The sequence below is a fragment of the Calliopsis andreniformis genome, unplaced genomic scaffold (genome assembly GCF_051401765.1).
Source record: "Calliopsis andreniformis isolate RMS-2024a unplaced genomic scaffold, iyCalAndr_principal scaffold0150, whole genome shotgun sequence".
NCBI classification, from domain to species: Eukaryota; Metazoa; Arthropoda; class Insecta; order Hymenoptera; family Andrenidae; genus Calliopsis; species Calliopsis andreniformis.
Genome location: NW_027480559.1, coordinates 157,501 through 167,500, shown reverse-complemented (window position 1 = coordinate 167,500; position 10,000 = coordinate 157,501).

Below are 10,000 nucleotides of genomic sequence, written 5' to 3'. Positions count from 1 at the left end.
CTCCCGCCATTCATGCGCAGATTATTTATACGTCCGTAAATATCCCACTAGTCGGCCACAGCGAACTACGAAACTATACGACGCTGGCACATGTACGGAGTAAGCGAGAAACCAATACGCCGCTGGCACTTGTACGCAGTAGGTGAGAAAGCAATACGCCGCTGGCGTATAGAACGTCGGCATAGAAAAAAAAAGATAGGGACAGAGGGAATCTCGTTGAAACAAATCGGACCAATATCAACGTAAACTTGACGATATTCTCTATCGAACGCGCGCGGTGCGCGTTCCCGCCGCGTTTGCGCGCATTGTTTATAAGCGCGCAAACATCCGACTAGTCGGCCACAGCGAACTACGAAACAATACGCCGCTGGCACATGTACGCAGTAGGCGAGAAAACAATACGCCGCTGGCACTTGTACGCAGTAGGCGAGAAAGCAATACGCTTCTGGCGTATAGAACGTCGACATAGAAAAAAAAAGATAGGGACAGAGGGAATCTCGTTGAAACAAATCGGACCAATATCAACGTAAACTTGACGATATTCTCTATCGAACGCGCGCGGTGCGCGTTCCCGCCGCGTTTGCGCGCATTGTTTATAAGCGCGCAAACATCCGACTAGTCGGCCACAGCGAACTACGAAACAATACGCCGCTGGCACATGTACGCAGTAGGCGAGAAAACAATACGCCGCTGGCACTTGTACGCAGTAGGCGAGAAAGCAATACGCTGCTGGCGTATAGAACGTCCACATAGAAAAAAAAAGATAGGGACAGAGGGAATCTCGTTGAAACAAATCGGACCAATACGACCGTGTACTTGACCATATTCTCTATCGAACGCACCCGTTAAATACTCCCGCCATTCATGCGCAGATTATTTATACGTAGGTAAATATTCCACTAGTCGTACACCACGAACGACGAAACGATACCCCGCCGGCAATACTGCGCAACGGCCGAAGAAACACTACGCCGCTGGCACTTGCACACAATTCGACTCAGCAATCCGGAGCGACACGAACGGGGACTTGGAATTTTTTCGCTCGGGCTCCGGAGCGACACGAACGGGGACTTAGAATTTTTTCGCTCGGGCTCCGGAGCGACACGATCGCTCCGTTATTCTACGTTCTCTCGGTCCACGGGCATCAGAGAGCAAAACAGCCTAATAGTTTTAGAGTGCCTCAACGATCAGGAATATGGATCTAACGTTCTCGTTTCGAACCGACGACTTTCGGTTCCGGAGCGACACGAACGCTCCATGATTCTCGATTATCTCGACACAGGTAAGAGACAGAGGAGAACAAGTGTATGGTTTTAGAGAGCCACGAGCACCAGGAATAAGGATCTACCGTTGTCATTTCGTTCCGTCGACATTCGGTTCCGGAGCGACACGAACGGGGACTTAGAATTTTTTCGCTCGGGCTCCGGAGCGACACGAACGGGGACTTAGAATTTTTTCGCTCGGGCTCCGGAGCGACACGATCGCTCCGTTATTCTACGTTCTCTCGGTCCACGGGCATCAGAGAGCAAAACAGCCTAATAGTTTTAGAGTGCCTCAACGATCAGGAATATGGATCTAACGTTCTCGTTTCGAACCGACGACTTTCGGTTCCGGAGCGACACGAACGCTCCATGATTCTCGATTATCTCGACACAGGTAAGAGACAGAGGAGAACAAGTGTATGGTTTTAGAGAGCCACGAGCACCAGGAATAAGGATCTACCGTTGTCATTTCGTTCCGTCGACATTCGGTTCCGGAGCGACACGAACGGGGACTTAGAATTTTTTCGCTCGGGCTCCGGAGCGACACGAACGGGGACTTAGAATTTTTTCGCTCGGGCTCCGGAGCGACACGATCGCTCCGTTATTCTACGTTCTCTCGGTCCACGGGCATCAGAGAGCAAAACAGCCTAATAGTTTTAGAGTGCCTCAACGATCAGGAATATGGATCTAACGTTCTCGTTTCGAACCGACGACTTTCGGTTCCGGAGCGACACGAACGCTCCATGATTCTCGATTATCTCGACACAGGTAAGAGACAGAGGAGAACAAGTGTATGGTTTTAGAGAGCCACGAGCACCAGGAATAAGGATCTACCGTTGTCATTTCGTTCCGTCGACATTCGGTTCCGGAGCGACACGAACGGGGACTTAGAATTTTTTCGCTCGGGCTCCGGAGCGACACGAACGGGGACTTAGAATTTTTTCGCTCGGGCTCCGGAGCGACACGATCGCTCCGTTATTCTACGTTCTCTCGGTCCACGGGCATCAGAGAGCAAAACAGCCTAATAGTTTTAGAGTGCCTCAACGATCAGGAATATGGATCTAACGTTCTCGTTTCGAACCGACGACTTTCGGTTCCGGAGCGACACGAACGCTCCATGATTCTCGATTATCTCGACACAGGTAAGAGACAGAGGAGAACAAGTGTATGGTTTTAGAGAGCCACGAGCACCAGGAATAAGGATCTACCGTTGTCATTTCGTTCCGTCGACATTCGGTTCCGGAGCGACACGAACGGGGACTTAGAATTTTTTCGCTCGGGCTCCGGAGCGACACGAACGGGGACTTAGAATTTTTTCGCTCGGGCTCCGGAGCGACACGATCGCTCCGTTATTCTACGTTCTCTCGGTCCACGGGCATCAGAGAGCAAAACAGCCTAATAGTTTTAGAGTGCCTCAACGATCAGGAATATGGATCTAACGTTCTCGTTTCGAACCGACGACTTTCGGTTCCGGAGCGACACGAACGCTCCATGATTCTCGATTATCTCGACACAGGTAAGAGACAGAGGAGAACAAGTGTATGGTTTTAGAGAGCCACGAGCACCAGGAATAAGGATCTACCGTTGTCATTTCGTTCCGTCGACATTCGGTTCCGGAGCGACACGAACGGGGACTTAGAATTTTTTCGCTCGGGCTCCGGAGCGACACGAACGGGGACTTAGAATTTTTTCGCTCGGGCTCCGGAGCGACACGATCGCTCCGTTATTCTACGTTCTCTCGGTCCACGGGCATCAGAGAGCAAAACAGCCTAATAGTTTTAGAGTGCCTCAACGATCAGGAATATGGATCTAACGTTCTCGTTTCGAACCGACGACTTTCGGTTCCGGAGCGACACGAACGCTCCATGATTCTCGATTATCTCGACACAGGTAAGAGACAGAGGAGAACAAGTGTATGGTTTTAGAGAGCCACGAGCACCAGGAATAAGGATCTACCGTTGTCATTTCGTTCCGTCGACATTCGGTTCCGGAGCGACACGAACGGGGACTTAGAATTTTTTCGCTCGGGCTCCGGAGCGACACGAACGGGGACTTAGAATTTTTTCGCTCGGGCTCCGGAGCGACACGATCGCTCCGTTATTCTACGTTCTCTCGGTCCACGGGCATCAGAGAGCAAAACAGCCTAATAGTTTTAGAGTGCCTCAACGATCAGGAATATGGATCTAACGTTCTCGTTTCGAACCGACGACTTTCGGTTCCGGAGCGACACGAACGCTCCATGATTCTCGATTATCTCGACACAGGTAAGAGACAGAGGAGAACAAGTGTATGGTTTTAGAGAGCCACGAGCACCAGGAATAAGGATCTACCGTTGTCATTTCGTTCCGTCGACATTCGGTTCCGGAGCGACACGAACGGGGACTTAGAATTTTTTCGCTCGGGCTCCGGAGCGACACGAACGGGGACTTAGAATTTTTTCGCTCGGGCTCCGGAGCGACACGATCGCTCCGTTATTCTACGTTCTCTCGGTCCACGGGCATCAGAGAGCAAAACAGCCTAATAGTTTTAGAGTGCCTCAACGATCAGGAATATGGATCTAACGTTCTCGTTTCGAACCGACGACTTTCGGTTCCGGAGCGACACGAACGCTCCATGATTCTCGATTATCTCGACACAGGTAAGAGACAGAGGAGAACAAGTGTATGGTTTTAGAGAGCCACGAGCACCAGGAATAAGGATCTACCGTTGTCATTTCGTTCCGTCGACATTCGGTTCCGGAGCGACACGAACGGGGACTTAGAATTTTTTCGCTCGGGCTCCGGAGCGACACGAACGGGGACTTAGAATTTTTTCGCTCGGGCTCCGGAGCGACACGATCGCTCCGTTATTCTACGTTCTCTCGGTCCACGGGCATCAGAGAGCAAAACAGCCTAATAGTTTTAGAGTGCCTCAACGATCAGGAATATGGATCTAACGTTCTCGTTTCGAACCGACGACTTTCGGTTCCGGAGCGACACGAACGCTCCATGATTCTCGATTATCTCGACACAGGTAAGAGACAGAGGAGAACAAGTGTATGGTTTTAGAGAGCCACGAGCACCAGGAATAAGGATCTACCGTTGTCATTTCGTTCCGTCGACATTCGGTTCCGGAGCGACACGAACGGGGACTTAGAATTTTTTCGCTCGGGCTCCGGAGCGACACGAACGGGGACTTAGAATTTTTTCGCTCGGGCTCCGGAGCGACACGATCGCTCCGTTATTCTACGTTCTCTCGGTCCACGGGCATCAGAGAGCAAAACAGCCTAATAGTTTTAGAGTGCCTCAACGATCAGGAATATGGATCTAACGTTCTCGTTTCGAACCGACGACTTTCGGTTCCGGAGCGACACGAACGCTCCATGATTCTCGATTATCTCGACACAGGTAAGAGACAGAGGAGAACAAGTGTATGGTTTTAGAGAGCCACGAGCACCAGGAATAAGGATCTACCGTTGTCATTTCGTTCCGTCGACATTCGGTTCCGGAGCGACACGAACGGGGACTTAGAATTTTTTCGCTCGGGCTCCGGAGCGACACGAACGGGGACTTAGAATTTTTTCGCTCGGGCTCCGGAGCGACACGATCGCTCCGTTATTCTACGTTCTCTCGGTCCACGGGCATCAGAGAGCAAAACAGCCTAATAGTTTTAGAGTGCCTCAACGATCAGGAATATGGATCTAACGTTCTCGTTTCGAACCGACGACTTTCGGTTCCGGAGCGACACGAACGCTCCATGATTCTCGATTATCTCGACACAGGTAAGAGACAGAGGAGAACAAGTGTATGGTTTTAGAGAGCCACGAGCACCAGGAATAAGGATCTACCGTTGTCATTTCGTTCCGTCGACATTCGGTTCCGGAGCGACACGAACGGGGACTTGGAATTTTTTCGCTCGGGCTCCGGAGCGACACGAACGGGGACTTAGAATTTTTTCGCTCGGGCTCCGGAGCGACACGATCGCTCCGTTATTCTACGTTCTCTCGGTCCACGGGCATCAGAGAGCAAAACAGCCTAATAGTTTTAGAGTGCCTCAACGATCAGGAATATGGATCTAACGTTCTCGTTTCGAACCGACGACTTTCGGTTCCGGAGCGACACGAACGCTCCATGATTCTCGATTATCTCGACACAGGTAAGAGACAGAGGAGAACAAGTGTATGGTTTTAGAGAGCCACGAGCACCAGGAATAAGGATCTACCGTTGTCATTTCGTTCCGTCGACATTCGGTTCCGGAGCGACACGAACGGGGACTTAGAATTTTTTCGCTCGGGCTCCGGAGCGACACGAACGGGGACTTAGAATTTTTTCGCTCGGGCTCCGGAGCGACACGATCGCTCCGTTATTCTACGTTCTCTCGGTCCACGGGCATCAGAGAGCAAAACAGCCTAATAGTTTTAGAGTGCCTCAACGATCAGGAATATGGATCTAACGTTCTCGTTTCGAACCGACGACTTTCGGTTCCGGAGCGACACGAACGCTCCATGATTCTCGATTATCTCGACACAGGTAAGAGACAGAGGAGAACAAGTGTATGGTTTTAGAGAGCCACGAGCACCAGGAATAAGGATCTACCGTTGTCATTTCGTTCCGTCGACATTCGGTTCCGGAGCGACACGAACGGGGACTTAGAATTTTTTCGCTCGGGCTCCGGAGCGACACGAACGGGGACTTAGAATTTTTTCGCTCGGGCTCCGGAGCGACACGATCGCTCCGTTATTCTACGTTCTCTCGGTCCACGGGCATCAGAGAGCAAAACAGCCTAATAGTTTTAGAGTGCCTCAACGATCAGGAATATGGATCTAACGTTCTCGTTTCGAACCGACGACTTTCGGTTCCGGAGCGACACGAACGCTCCATGATTCTCGATTATCTCGACACAGGTAAGAGACAGAGGAGAACAAGTGTATGGTTTTAGAGAGCCACGAGCACCAGGAATAAGGATCTACCGTTGTCATTTCGTTCCGTCGACATTCGGTTCCGGAGCGACACGAACGGGGACTTAGAATTTTTTCGCTCGGGCTCCGGAGCGACACGAACGGGGACTTAGAATTTTTTCGCTCGGGCTCCGGAGCGACACGATCGCTCCGTTATTCTACGTTCTCTCGGTCCACGGGCATCAGAGAGCAAAACAGCCTAATAGTTTTAGAGTGCCTCAACGATCAGGAATATGGATCTAACGTTCTCGTTTCGAACCGACGACTTTCGGTTCCGGAGCGACACGAACGCTCCATGATTCTCGATTATCTCGACACAGGTAAGAGACAGAGGAGAACAAGTGTATGGTTTTAGAGAGCCACGAGCACCAGGAATAAGGATCTACCGTTGTCATTTCGTTCCGTCGACATTCGGTTCCGGAGCGACACGAACGGGGACTTAGAATTTTTTCGCTCGGGCTCCGGAGCGACACGAACGGGGACTTAGAATTTTTTCGCTCGGGCTCCGGAGCGACACGATCGCTCCGTTATTCTACGTTCTCTCGGTCCACGGGCATCAGAGAGCAAAACAGCCTAATAGTTTTAGAGTGCCTCAACGATCAGGAATATGGATCTAACGTTCTCGTTTCGAACCGACGACTTTCGGTTCCGGAGCGACACGAACGCTCCATGATTCTCGATTATCTCGACACAGGTAAGAGACAGAGGAGAACAAGTGTATGGTTTTAGAGAGCCACGAGCACCAGGAATAAGGATCTACCGTTGTCATTTCGTTCCGTCGACATTCGGTTCCGGAGCGACACGAACGGGGACTTAGAATTTTTTCGCTCGGGCTCCGGAGCGACACGAACGGGGACTTAGAATTTTTTCGCTCGGGCTCCGGAGCGACACGATCGCTCCGTTATTCTACGTTCTCTCGGTCCACGGGCATCAGAGAGCAAAACAGCCTAATAGTTTTAGAGTGCCTCAACGATCAGGAATATGGATCTAACGTTCTCGTTTCGAACCGACGACTTTCGGTTCCGGAGCGACACGAACGCTCCATGATTCTCGATTATCTCGACACAGGTAAGAGACAGAGGAGAACAAGTGTATGGTTTTAGAGAGCCACGAGCACCAGGAATAAGGATCTACCGTTGTCATTTCGTTCCGTCGACATTCGGTTCCGGAGCGACACGAACGGGGACTTAGAATTTTTTCGCTCGGGCTCCGGAGCGACACGAACGGGGACTTAGAATTTTTTCGCTCGGGCTCCGGAGCGACACGATCGCTCCGTTATTCTACGTTCTCTCGGTCCACGGGCATCAGAGAGCAAAACAGCCTAATAGTTTTAGAGTGCCTCAACGATCAGGAATATGGATCTAACGTTCTCGTTTCGAACCGACGACTTTCGGTTCCGGAGCGACACGAACGCTCCATGATTCTCGATTATCTCGACACAGGTAAGAGACAGAGGAGAACAAGTGTATGGTTTTAGAGAGCCACGAGCACCAGGAATAAGGATCTACCGTTGTCATTTCGTTCCGTCGACATTCGGTTCCGGAGCGACACGAACGGGGACTTAGAATTTTTTCGCTCGGGCTCCGGAGCGACACGAACGGGGACTTAGAATTTTTTCGCTCGGGCTCCGGAGCGACACGATCGCTCCGTTATTCTACGTTCTCTCGGTCCACGGGCATCAGAGAGCAAAACAGCCTAATAGTTTTAGAGTGCCTCAACGATCAGGAATATGGATCTAACGTTCTCGTTTCGAACCGACGACTTTCGGTTCCGGAGCGACACGAACGCTCCATGATTCTCGATTATCTCGACACAGGTAAGAGACAGAGGAGAACAAGTGTATGGTTTTAGAGAGCCACGAGCACCAGGAATAAGGATCTACCGTTGTCATTTCGTTCCGTCGACATTCGGTTCCGGAGCGACACGAACGGGGACTTAGAATTTTTTCGCTCGGGCTCCGGAGCGACACGAACGGGGACTTAGAATTTTTTCGCTCGGGCTCCGGAGCGACACGATCGCTCCGTTATTCTACGTTCTCTCGGTCCACGGGCATCAGAGAGCAAAACAGCCTAATAGTTTTAGAGTGCCTCAACGATCAGGAATATGGATCTAACGTTCTCGTTTCGAACCGACGACTTTCGGTTCCGGAGCGACACGAACGCTCCATGATTCTCGATTATCTCGACACAGGTAAGAGACAGAGGAGAACAAGTGTATGGTTTTAGAGAGCCACGAGCACCAGGAATAAGGATCTACCGTTGTCATTTCGTTCCGTCGACATTCGGTTCCGGAGCGACACGAACGGGGACTTAGAATTTTTTCGCTCGGGCTCCGGAGCGACACGATCGCTCCGTTATTCTACGTTCTCTCGGTCCACGGGCATCAGAGAGCAAAACAGCCTAATAGTTTTAGAGTGCCTCAACGATCAGGAATATGGATCTAACGTTCTCGTTTCGAACCGACGACTTTCGGTTCCGGAGCGACACGAACGCTCCATGATTCTCGATTATCTCGACACAGGTAAGAGACAGAGGAGAACAAGTGTATGGTTTTAGAGAGCCACGAGCACCAGGAATAAGGATCTACCGTTGTCATTTCGTTCCGTCGACATTCGGTTCCGGAGCGACACGAACGGGGACTTAGAATTTTTTCGCTCGGGCTCCGGAGCGACACGAACGGGGACTTAGAATTTTTTCGCTCGGGCTCCGGAGCGACACGATCGCTCCGTTATTCTACGTTCTCTCGGTCCACGGGCATCAGAGAGCAAAACAGCCTAATAGTTTTAGAGTGCCTCAACGATCAGGAATATGGATCTAACGTTCTCGTTTCGAACCGACGACTTTCGGTTCCGGAGCGACACGAACGCTCCATGATTCTCGATTATCTCGACACAGGTAAGAGACAGAGGAGAACAAGTGTATGGTTTTAGAGAGCCACGAGCACCAGGAATAAGGATCTACCGTTGTCATTTCGTTCCGTCGACATTCGGTTCCGGAGCGACACGAACGGGGACTTAGAATTTTTTCGCTCGGGCTCCGGAGCGACACGAACGGGGACTTAGAATTTTTTCGCTCGGGCTCCGGAGCGACACGATCGCTCCGTTATTCTACGTTCTCTCGGTCCACGGGCATCAGAGAGCAAAACAGCCTAATAGTTTTAGAGTGCCTCAACGATCAGGAATATGGATCTAACGTTCTCGTTTCGAACCGACGACTTTCGGTTCCGGAGCGACACGAACGCTCCATGATTCTCGATTATCTCGACACAGGTAAGAGACAGAGGAGAACAAGTGTATGGTTTTAGAGAGCCACGAGCACCAGGAATAAGGATCTACCGTTGTCATTTCGTTCCGTCGACATTCGGTTCCGGAGCGACACGAACGGGGACTTAGAATATTTTCAATATTGCTATATCTGTATGTATATAGTCTTAAAATATGTGGTTGAAACATGTTGAAAGTTTGTGATTATAGCAGTATAATGTCCGCAGTTTAGTATTAAGTTACTTTTATACGACCTCGTACGTGTACGTGTTCATCTGCCGAGTCTAAGTGGCAGCGTACCGGCCGGGAGTGCTGCACGCGCGGCGAGTTCCCACCGTAAGGCCGCGCGGCTACGGTCGGCCGTCGCCGGCCTCTCGGCCGGCCACTCGGTATCTATAAGAGAAGCGTCGGTCCGGGCGTGCCGGTCGAGGCATCGCTGGGCGCGTGGCTATTCTACGATCTCGGTCGAGAAGCAGTCCACCGCTCCTCGGGATCTTGTATCTCGAGTGTCTTCGAACGGTTTACGTTCCGGATCTTTCT